The sequence below is a fragment of the Eubalaena glacialis genome, chromosome 7 (assembly GCF_028564815.1).
Source record: "Eubalaena glacialis isolate mEubGla1 chromosome 7, mEubGla1.1.hap2.+ XY, whole genome shotgun sequence".
Classification (NCBI taxonomy): Eukaryota; Metazoa; Chordata; class Mammalia; order Artiodactyla; family Balaenidae; genus Eubalaena; species Eubalaena glacialis.
In genome coordinates this window covers 5,552,163-5,564,949 of record NC_083722.1, presented here as the reverse complement: position 1 = coordinate 5,564,949, position 12,787 = coordinate 5,552,163, and positions in this window count along the sequence as shown.

Genomic DNA, 12,787 nt, shown 5'->3' with positions numbered 1-12,787 from the left:
GGATATTAATATGTTTAGAATGATTTCTTATAGGAGTTAATTCATCAGTGAGACAAATAGTCCACGACGCTAGCCCAAGTTTGCAAAATATCTTGGGTGCCCCTGCTGCTGTTGTGTCCATTTATAATTTAAATGTGTTCAGTATTTAAGAAAGCCTGAGATGGGCTGACCTATAGAAACTCTCAAGCACTGGAAGTACTGTTTTTATTTCCAAAAGTATTTTCTTGACTTCTAAAACTCTGTGTGTGTGTGTGTGTGTGTGTGTGTGTGCGCGCGCGCGATTTAAAGCTGTTCTTCTCCCTCAATATCCTCCTTTATCAGTACCTCGAAGGGTGTGGTCAGGTTCTGACACAACTCTTCCCCCTCTCTCTCTGGGGCCTCGCTCCTCCAGGGATAAGGACTCTCTCGAAGAAACAAACAAGAAAGCAGAGGTTTTCCTAAACAATTGATGTCCACCTGGTGGTGGTGATGGGGAGCATCTTTGATCCACTCTGGTTCATTTCATGCTGCCGCCCTCTGCTGATACGGTGGCTTCTACGCACCCAGTACATGTGTTTTGGGGGAGGGGTTGGTGTTCAGGTTTATCCCTGCCTTTGCCATCACTGACCATGTATCTCTCTGGCACCGACAGTGGTCCATGCCCTCAATCACCTCCCCACGTTGGGCATCCCCTCGCTGGCCCAGATGCCTCCTGGAGGGCCCTCCTTCCTGCCTCTCATCTAACGTCCATGCTCCTTATTATTCAGCCATGGAAGCCACTGAAGGCCTTTGCCATGTCCCCTGAAGGCCAAAGAGAACTACAGTGAGGCCCCCAACATCCATCTTCTTCACTCAAAGCATGTTAAGCCATGGTCCTTACTCACCCTCCTGGCAAGAGTTAGACAGCCTCTCACCTTAGAAATTTCGGGCAGAGGCGGCACCGGTTTCTATGGATACGTATGCTCCTAACCTCCAGGGACACCTGTCAAGCTCCCCCACGAATCCCTTCACCACGCTCCCCTCTGCTCCTATGGCAACAACAGAGCAAAATAACAGGTTTCCAGCTTCCCGAGCATGAAGCCGAGGAGTGAGACCCAGCCTTCTCTTCTTGTGATTCAGTTATCTCTACAAGTGGTCCTCTTGATGCTCCCCATGTACACTTGGCTTTGTCAGAAACAGCCCCATCTCCCTGGTGAGGAAGTGAAAAAGCCACGTGTTCCCCAACCAGGCCATTGGCTCCTGACTCCAGTGATTCCCCCTCTCTGCTCTCCTTGGGAGTATGGGGAGAAAGACAGGAGTCATGGCTGAAGGTTTCAGGGAACCTTCTGCAGCCTCTTTAATAATCCTTGATGGAGTGTCTGCCCCTAAATGTAGGCAGTTGCTAGAACTTATTGCTTCTGTGTCCTCCATTTTGGACCCTCAGTTACTGAGCCAGGAAAATAGTAAATGTCTCACTTTGTGTGACAAACAATCATTGGAGGCTATCCCAGGGAAAGGGAACAGCATATACAAAGGCCAAGAAGCAAGAAAGATCACAGTTCCTGATGAGTAAATCCATATGTTTGATTTGCAAGGGCTCTAAAACCTGAGTCAAAAGCTGAGGCTAAAGGTGCAAAAAGAGACCTAATTGTTAAGAGACCTGTATGCCCTTCTAAAGAGTAAAAGTATACACTATAGGTGATAACAGAGTCATGGAAGAGTTTTTTGCAAAGGAGTGACAAGACTCAGTTTGCACATTAGAAGGGTGACTCTGCTGGCAATGTGACAGGTAGATTATGTTGATGTGTCCAGAAACAAGAGGAAAGAAAGGAAGGATGTTGCCATGACTCAGGCGAGAGAGGAGAAGGGCTTGAACTAGAGCAATGGCAGCTGTGATGGGGGAAGTGAACAGAGGTGAAAGCATTTAGGATACAGACCAGATCAGTCTTTGTGATTAACCAGAAGTACAGGAAGAGGGTGAAGGAGACATTTACAATGACCCATTGGTTCCTGACTTGAGGAACTTGGTGGATAGCGATGATATTTGCAAAGACAGGGTTCCTCAGAAGAAGAAGATGAGCTCCACTTTGGATGTATTGAGTCTGAGGCCCTCATAGGACATCCACATGGAGCTGCCTAGTTGGACATACAGGAATATTCCTCAGTATCACCTTCCTGGAGACATCAATTTGGAAGATGGAGCCATGAGTGTGAGTGGCATAAGTATAGAATGATAAGACGACTCAGGACAGAGTTCTAGGGACCACTGACATTTTAGTAGTGCCACGAGGAAGAGGAAACCACCAAAGACACTAGGAATTTACCACTGAGGTAGGTGGGAAACTAGGAGAGAATAGCGCCATATTATTCAATACAGAGGAGATTCCATGGTGAAAACGCTACAGGAGGTGTCAAGTAAGATGGCATTTGAAGTGTTTCCACTGGACGTAACCATCAGAACATCCTTTGAGACCCTAGAGAGTGAACTGCAGAGGGATGGAAGCTGGTGTATAAGGCAAGTCAATGGAAAGTGAAAAAGAAGAGAAGACAGAAGGAGAAGAAGGTCTCCGGGGAAGGAAAGACAAGACAATAAAGGCTGGAGGGGGATGCAGGGTCAAGAAAGGATGTGTGTGTGGGCAAGGGGGTATGCTGGTGGGTCTACTTCAGTTCAGAGAAGGGAGAGGAGAATGACCTTGAGGGTTTACTGCAGTTCTGCCCACTGAGATGACCATGAAGTCTAGAGATGCATTCTTCTAAACTAATCATGGGGCTTACTAAACTTTATTTACCAGCCTCACGAAGTATGTAATACTCCAGTAGAGTTTAGTAGCCAGAAACTAAATTTCCAACATTTAATTCTTTGCCTCAATCTCTGCTTTTAATCCCAAGAAAAGAAATACAGAAGCCAGGAATACCATGTCAGTGATGCTGAACACCTGTGAATTCAATCAGTCACTCTGGCAGCATGATATTTACATCCAGCATTTTGATAAAAACTATAAGCATCTTTGAAAGCACACCTAACGGTAAATTATTAATCATCTGAATCAACCAATAACTCTTCCAGTATTCTCCCAAACCTAGATTAGCCCCAAACACTGCTGGAGAAAAATACACAGTGTGGAGATTGGCATCAAGGTCATACTCATCAGTTTCCCAAGGACACTGCTGGTCGAGCTTTCTCTCCACCTCCACGCAATGCCAAGTTCATACCTCTTCCACCTCCGGCTCCAACTGCCTTTTGCCCTTCACTATGACCTTGCTTCCTGCCTCATAAAGGATGGGGGTAGGAAACCTACTGCAAAGAAATATCTTCATCTTCCTACCAAATCTACAAACCCTCTTCTCCTCCTCCCCCTTTTGTCACAACAAAGGAGGTGTCTCTCCTCCTATCCCAGAATCAGTGCAAAACGCTTCTCATGCACTCTGGTCATATCCCCTTGTGACTCCCCAGGGACTTTGCTCCCTTGATTAGCCAACAGCGTGTGTCTATCTCACACACTCAGCAGCATCACCACCAATCTCCCTCTCGATGACAGATGACTTTCCTTGTGCCCAACTACTTTAGTATGTTCCACTTTCAAGACCTTCCCTTCGACCCCTGCCCAGCACACACCCTCTCCAGCTTCCTCCCCATCTTTCCCCTTCCTTAGATGGCTATGAAGCCGCCACTTCAACCCACCCCAGTTGGCTTCCACCCCCACCATGCAGGGTTACTACTGGCCTCCATATTGTCAAATCCAGATGTAACCTTGGAAACTTCTCACAGCCATTAACTTGACCTCTACCTTGTTCTTAGCACACTTTCAGCTCTCGGCTTTTAAGAAACCTTCCTCTCTTGGCTTTGTCCTTTCCCTCCGTCCAATCCATTCTCCTTGCAGGAGCCATGATGGTTTTACATGTAAACTGTACCCCTGCTCAAATCTTTCAATGGGCCCCCCAAATCCTGCTGATCTCTCCAGCCTCAAAACCTTGCCACTGCCTTCGACACTCACTGCCCTCCGCATCCTTCCATTTCCTGGGAGGTGCCTGTATCTCCCACCTCAGGGACTTGGCAAATTTTGTTCCCTCTACCAGGAATACTCTTCTCTTCCCTACCCCGACCCTTCACCTGGCTAAATCCTACTTTAAAGCTTAAATGTCACTTTCTCCCACTCTACACGTAGTCCCCCTATAATAATCTCTCACAGTGCTCTCTAGGTTTTCTTTATAATATTTATCACAGTTTTAACTATTTATCTATTTGTGCATGATTATTTAATCTAGAGTGTCTTTCTGACAACTCTGTCACCTCCTAGAGAGCAGAGCCCATGTGTGTTTTCCTCCCAGAAGTCGACATTGTTGTAGCTCCCAAGAGGTATTAAACGAATACCTGAATAAAATGAATTATTATTTTGAAATAACTTTGTCCAACTTTAAAATAATCATATTCTCAGTATATTAATTATATCATATTATATGCAAATAAATTTTTTTTAGAAAAAATTTCTCCCCTTTCTTGTTACAAGATGGCTCAGTGCAGTGAAAGGCATGTAACACAGCTGAGGACACAGAGAGACAGCCCTGGCACTGCCTCTGAGTCACACTTTTCTCATTTGTAAAATAAGAATAAGAATCATACTTAACTGGTATTAACAGAAATTGTTGTGAGGACTGAAGAAGGGAAAAAATAGGAAAAGTGCTTTGTAAACTGTAAAGTGCTAAATGAAGTTATTAATATGATGCTACAGCTAGGTTGAATTCTTTAGAGAAGCCCTATTTCCTTATTAGTTTTCCTTACAAAGAAATAGGCCAGTTAATTGTTTTTTGTTTTTTGGTTTTGTTTTTGGCTACGACACACTGCTTGTGCGATCTTAGTTCCCTGACCAGGGACTGAACCCACGTCCTCGGCAGTGAAAGCTCGGAGTCCTAACCACTGGACTACCAGGGAATTGCCAAGGGAGTTAATTGTTTAAGTATTGCAAAAATATATAGCTGTTGCCTTGTTCTAGATCACATCTATTTTTTCAATTCACCTAGAAATACACACCACACATTCTGTTGAGAAGAATTCACGGACAGTCTCTATTTTTTAAAAGGTGCATTTTGGGGGCCTTCTCTGGTGGCACAGTGGTTAAGAATCTGCCTGCCAATGCAGGGGACATGGGCTCCATCCGTGGTCCGGGAAGATCCCACATGCCTCAGAGCAATCCCACATGCCCATGTGCCACAACTACTGAGCCTGCACGCCACAACTACTGAGCCCTCGCACCACAACTACTGAAGGCCGCGTGCGTAGAGCCCGTGCTCCGTAACAAAAGAAGCCACCGCAATGAGAAGCTCACTCACCGCAACGAAGAGTAGCCCCCCCTCGCCGCAACTAGAGAAAGCCCGCGCGCAGCAATGAAGACCCAACGCAGCAAAAAAAAAAGTGCATTTTTGGATTTATAAATTGGATTAGCTTATTGCGATCAGCATGTTGGAATTCACCTACAATTTAACTTATGTTGAAAAAAGCAAGAAATAGGGCCATTAAAAGTCGAATGAACAAAAATCTTAAATAAGAGATTCCTTTGTATGGCTAAGCTAACAGGACATCTAGCTCCAAAGTGCAGTGTATCAGGGAAAAGAGGTAGGGCCTGTGTCCTTGCAGGAGTCTTGAGATTCTGTTCTTCTTAAATTTTGAAAGAAATAAATAAATATGCATCAGCCTCTCTTGTAGAGGAGCTTATATATCAAAATGGTAAAAAGCCTAAATAAGTGAAATTTGTAGTTCAGTCACTGATAATCTCAAGAAAATTTCACGTGAGGAAGTCATCCACATCCTCTTACCCACCATTTCTGCTTTCTTTCTTTTAAATGGCTCACAGGACAACCAAAGGGGATGGCAGTGGGGGAAGGGCGTGGGGAGGTAGGGGCATTTGGAAGTTAGACCATGATTTCTATTCTCGTGTCAACTTTAAAGGGCATCAACTGTTTCTTTTAAAAATTACGTTCTGGGGGCTTCCCTGGTGGCGCAGTGGTTAAGAATCTGCCTGCCAATGCAGGGGACACGGGTTCGAGCCATGGTCTGGGAAGATCCCACATGCCGCGGAGCAACTGGGCCCGTGAGCCACAACTACTGAGCCTGCGCGTCTGGAGCCTGTGCTCCGCAACAAGAGAGGCAGCGATAGTAAGAGGCCCGCGCACCGCGATGAACAGTGGCCCCCGCTCGCCGGAACTGGAGAAAGTCCTCACATAGAAACGAAGACCCAACACAGCCAAAAAGAAATAAATAATTAAAAAAAAAAAATTACGTTCTGTATGCATTAATACTAATATATTCTTTCCTAAAAAGGGTATTTACCTAAATCTGACTTTTCAAAATGAAAACTAATTTACTAATTTAGAAAGATTATTCTTCTCCACTATATATTTAGTCAGTTATGCTGAAAGTGCTTTCATAAAGCTGACAAAGTAATTCAATAGACCAGCATAATGGCTTATTTTTTTATTTTTTATAAATTTATTTATTTATTTATTTTTAATTTATTTTTGGCTGCTTTGGGTCTTCGTTGCCGCGCGGGCTTCTTCTAGTTGCAGTGAGCGGGGGCTACTCTTCATTGAGATGCGCGGGCTTCTCACTGCGGTGGCTTCTCTTATTGCGGAGCACGGGCTCTAGGCTCGCGGGCTTCAGTAGTTGTTGCTTGCGGGCTCTAGAGCGCAGGCTCAGTAGTTGTGGCGCACAGGCTTAGTTGCTCCGCGGCATGTGGGATCTTCCTGGACCAGGGCTCGAACCCGTGTCCCCTGCGTTGGCAGGCGGATGCTTAACCACTGCGCCACCAGGGACGTCCCATAATGGTTTATTTTTGCTGAATTCTTTTTTCAGTTTTACAAGACTGTAGATATATAAGCCCTACCAACATCTGCATCTATCATCCTGATGTCTGAAGCATGCTTTGTAACTGTGAAATATGTGATAAAACTGTCAAAAGTCTATGGAGGCAGCTGCATAAATTTTGAAACCAAAGTCAAAGTTCTATTTATTCTGCGACAGTGTAAGAGTTGCACAGTTTACAGCATTATGGAAAGTAAAATCCTCACCCCACCTTCTGTTGCTTTTTTTTTTTTTTTTACTTATGCTACAGGAATTTCTTTCATGGGCTGAGCATTTACTAAATTGTTCTGTTTCTAAGATGAAATGTTATATATATTTCTTTACTTTTTGTTGAAGTATAATCTACATTCAGAAAAGTGCATATGTCTTGATGCAAATTTGATGAGTTTTCACAGGCTGAGCCCACGTGTGTAGCCAGCACCCAGTTCAAGAAACAACATGACCAGCCTTTAGACCCCCTTCCAGCAACTACTCCTCCCCAAGATAACCACAATCCTGACTTCTAACAGTCTAAGTAGCTTTGCCTGGTTTTGGACTTCACATAAATGGAATCATGCAGGATGCTGACTTGTGTCTGGCTTGTTTTGCTCAACACTGTGGTTTAAACACCTTATTAATGTGTCTATAGTTGCAGGCTAACCTCCACAGCACTGTAGTTCTTATTCAACCATTCAACAAATATTTGTTGAGCTCCTCATGTGTGCCAGGAACAAATGAATCTTCATTTCTATAGATAACATTTCAGTGCTCATTTGTTGATAGAAAGTCAGTAAAGAAAACTTTAGTTTCCTAACATGTCTTTCAAAGTGAATTGCTTTGCCAAACTGAATTTCAGCAACTTCCAAAATAATCTCAAAATCATGATACACATAAGGATACAGGCAATACTCTGTTTTTTCTTCAATAGGCACAATGTCCATTTGTATTAATATTCTCCATGTTCACTCAATATTCTCAGTGTTTTCTCTTATGACATTTTGTGATCAAAATAATTTTTTTAAGATTTGTGAATCTGAATTCTTGGGAACAGTCAGTTCTCTGGACCAATTTGTTCTAAAGCAGGTGGTGTGATTCAAGGACATTCTGAACTTAGCTGCAAGTCCCAGTTTTACCACCAGTTAGCTGTGTAACTTTAGGCAAGTTCCTTAACCTCTTTGTGCTACTTTCTGCATCTATAAATAAAATGATAAACCTACAGGATTTCTGCAGAATCTCCTAGTTCCATTTTCTGTAGGGTAAATACTTGAAGACAGTGTATAAAGAGGATTTATACACGTACCACATCCAAGGAATGTCACTGAAATATAATTTCTTTTAAGCTAACACCCTTGCTACTGGAAGAAAAGCTCCATAATTATATTTCCACCTTTTAGACTGACATTCAAGTACCCAAATGCAGAGCTGAATCTGGTCTCAGTGACAGCGTGCCTAGCATAGCACAGCTTTTGCTATGGAGCGTTTTCTAAGTGGCAGGCCTGAGCGATGACAACGATAGAACACAAAATCTGGGTCTATTTCCCAAAGCGCAAATAGATCAAATGTGTTGCCTTTTCCCTTGGTTCTGTAAAACGTTTGATTAACGATCTCTCTCACAAATAACAACAACAAAAATAGCACCTTAACATGTTAGTCCTTAGAATTCTTAAGTTTAACCACAAAGCTCAAATTGCAGTAATTTAGTACATAAGGGACAAGTTCCATCATTTCTTCTGCATCCCCTTTCCTGTGCATCCCCAAAGGGGAAAACCGGGGATGTTCTTCAGGTTTAAGTGGTGATCAATAAAATGAAGCCACACTTCTAAAGGATGTTGATAAATAGACTCATAAATTGTCTACTGGAGTCCATGCCTGTTTTGTTCTAAGTTCGTGGCCTCATGTAATTAATATACATGGAGGAAAAAGCAAAACCCAAAACAGAACCAATTGATATGGGCTTTCTGTCACCTCCAAATGGGAAATTACTAACATTTAAATCAAACCCCTATCCTATTTTGGGTTTATTTGAGGGAGAAACATATCAACAAGGATTTTTTTTTTACCTCTGAAAAGTAAGTCATTACTTACGTAAAACAAACACCCCAGAAAGGAAAGCTCCATCATCCTTCGCCTGCAGTGGGATTTGGGGAAGTGTGCTGACGCAGCTCGGGATTTCATGTGCCAGACAACAGCTGAACTCCTCTGTATGCAGTTGGTAAATGTGAAAGGTAAACTACAAGAAATGTGGCATAATGACACCGTAAGGGAAAAAAAGTCATTTCTGAGTCCGCTGTTCTTTAAACTCTTTGAATTCTTGCTTCAGCGGCTCTGTTGAGTCACAGCTGTGATCTGTGTTGGCATGAACCAAAAATAACACCACTGGCTGCAAAGGTTACAGGGTTTGGGCCAGCTTTTTATGGCCACACAGCAGTACCTTTCTGTTGGGTGGAAATGTAACATTTAGCTTGTAAGGGAAATCTTTCTCAAGCAGTCGTCTCAGGTCTGCCTGGAGTGCTGTTTCTGCTCTGCTGAAAGCAGACGGCTAACGTATAAAACGCACAGAATTAGAAGGACACGCTTATCTTCAAGGGACTTCCTCTGAACCTCCAATGCTGGACAAGACCACTGATGGAGAAAACGAAGTGTGTTCCTTAAGCGACACAAAATCAGTTCTACATCTGACTTTGATTAGAAAACATAAACCCTTTTCAGAATCTTTCCCCTTTCTTCCCCTCCTCCCCCCAAAATGGCACTGCTTCACTTTTTCCAATCATACAGTGATATTTGGAAAGTTCCCTGTGCTTCCATTAAGAAAAATACAGAGAAGGAAAAAAATACATAATAGCCATCTATCATTTTGTATGTGAGGCTTAGTTATAGGATTCCCCCCCCCAAAAAAAAAAACAAACCCAACTGTGCATTCTTTGAATAATTTAGGTCTGAGAGGGATAAGCCTATTTTGCTCTAAGAAATGACTTGTATATTCAAGGGAATGATTTGTTTTGTAATCTCTTAACAAGGGTTTGTTTTGCCCTGATCTTCCTTTTACCCCTTTTATCATTTATTCAACACATATTTCTTAAACACCTATCATATTCTAGGCGTCCAGATACAGAGGTGAGTGATGTCAGCCCTTGTGACAGGGAATCTAGTAGGAAAGAGGGATGTGAATCAAAGAATCACAGAATAAGTTTGGCAAAACCATTGTGATCAGGGCTCTACAGGAGAACATCGCACTCTAGACCATAATGTCAAGAGAGTTGAACCTAATCAAGGAGGTCAAGAAAGGCATCGCTAAGGAATAGTGGAGCAGAGATAGGAAGAGTGGGGCAGCTCACTGGGAGTGGAGAAGGAGCAAAGAGCAGTCCAGGTGGAGGACCACTGTTCCCCGGCTCATCTGAAGAACTAGAAACAGGGTTGGGTGGAGCCCCAGAGGGAGTGCGGATCGAGGGATGGGGCTGGAGAGCCAGACAGGAAAGAGACCACAAAGGGACTAGTGACCACTGATAAACATTATAGTCTTTCTCCTAAGACCAGCAGGAAGCCACTGAGGTATAGTTGTGAGTAAGTAGTGGGTGACGTAAGCAGATTTCAGTTTCGTGTTTGTCGTACAAACTCGTGGTTGAGTAAAAAAATCAAAACTCCAGGAGACGCAAAAATGAATCATTGCCTCAATTATTAATTATTGCTCAGAATATCCCTAGCAACACAAGTTTAAGGATAAACTTGGCACATGCCAATTTCCTAGCAGCGACAGATGACGATTCTTCTTTTCATGGTCATAAAAAGTTGACCCAAACCCTGGTAACCTGTGTCATGAGTCATATCAGTTTTGGCCAATCCCAACTCACCTATTTCCAAAACACTGGGGAGATGCTCTGGCAAAACAGGTCCAATGCCCTCAACAGGGCAGTCTATCCAAGTAGCCTCAGTCCTTGGGCATCTCCAGATGGACCATCTGGAGGAAAATGCAAAGGCCAGGGGCAAATCCCAGGAGCTCAGAGTAGTGACTGCTTATCAGGATGGTAGAGCCTTAACTAGAGCTATCCTTCCAGAAGGGGTTTTTGTGTTTGGGTTTGTTTTGTGTGAAAGAGCCTTCAGACTTTCTGAAACTAGAAAGCAGTCCTGCTGTGGTGACCCTCCACGTTCTACCTTCCTAAGTGGCGATGCACGGAAACCTACATGATCAACCCAGTGTAGGTCCCATGACCCAGAGAAATCCACACCTTGGAAATCGGCTTCCCATGCCTTTCACTCTCTTCCTTGCCTACCTCCTACTAGCTAAGCCTCCCCAGATTCACAGCCACGCACACACACACACACACACAAATCAGCAAAGTTCTTACAAGGGAAAAGGTGCTTTTTAAGATTTTTCAAAATGTTTTCAAGAACGAGGAGGATGAGATGATGATGAAGCATAGGCAAGGCCCTGCGCTCTCTCCAACCTCCTTGCACAAGTCAGTCCCTGAAGAATAGTCCAAGGCAGCTGTGAAAGTGATACGGACACATGAAGCTGAGCAGACTTGCAATAGCGATGACTAGAATGCTCTTAGCAGCCCTGGACTTGGATTGAAGGAGCCCACGTCACATGTCAGTACTGGAACAGGGATGAAGGCTCCGGAAAGGGCTTCTCTTCACAGTAAATTCATATAATCAGGACACGTTATGACTCTCGTGGCCCTTAGGTATTTTTGCCTTCCTGGCCTCTTGGTATAAAGACACATATATTAATATTATATATTAAGACAGATTTTTCAATCTAAAAGTGAATTTGCTTCTTCTGCCTTTAGAAGAAATAAGAACATCTTCGTGGACCCCACTTTTCAGCCCTGACTGTGAGCACTGTGTCCCACGGAGGTGCAGTGACACTCACTGAAGCCTCTGGCGCTCCGTGTTCAGGTGACCCCGGCACGCAGGACACTCCTCCGTGCTCCTCTGTCCCACTGTGATGATGGCTCTCACGTCCGCACGAGTCCCTGAGCTCTTTGAGGGCAGACACGTATTTTGGGCAGGTCTTCCTCCTCACTGATCAAGTGCCCAGCATTTCACAGGGACTTGATGAACATTTAGTGAGTGAGTAAAGGCACTGAGCTGCGGTTAGCGCGCTTGGCTGAGAGAGTCAACACAGCCACACCTGCTGTGATAGGAAGACACGTGAGCCTGGCCTCAGGGCCCTGCAAGGACCCCCTGGCAGGTGGCTGAAAACACAGGCTCCAGGTTAGACCTCTGGTGGAGGCTCAGGCTGAACTTCACAGCGGAGCAGCTTTGGGCACATTTCTTAGCATCCCCAAGACTCGGTTTCTCCACAATTAAAGTGGAGGATCGTGGAATTATGGTAAGAATCCAAGGAGATAACAGTGTGGGGAACTTAGCACAGAGCCTGACCTGTATAAAGAACCAGTACAAGAGGGTGTGAAGAAAAAGGAACCCTCCCACGCTGTTGATGGGAATGTAAATTGGTGTAGCCACTGTGGAGAACAGTATGGAGGTTCCTTAAAAAAACTGAAAATAGAGTTACCATGTGACCCAGCAATATATCTGGAGAAAACTCTAATTCGAAAAGATGCATGCTCCCCAAAGTTCATAGCAGCACTAGTCATAACAACCAAGACATGGAGGCAACCTAAGTGTCCATCAACAGATGAATGGATAAAGAAGACGTGGCATATATATACAATGGAATATTACTCAGCCATAAAATGAATGAAATAATGCCATTTGCAGCAACATGGATAGACCGAGAGGTTATCATACTAAATGAAGAAAGTCAGACAGAGAGAGACAAATATCATATGATATCACTTATATGTGGAATCTAAAAAGATGACACAAATGAACTTATTTACAAAATAGAAATAAACTCACAGACATAGAAAACAAATTTATGGTTACCAAAGGGAATAGTGGGGGGGGGAGGGATAAATTAGGAGTTTGGGATTAACGTATACACATTACTATATATAAAATAGGTAAACAGGACTTCCCTGGTGGCGCAGT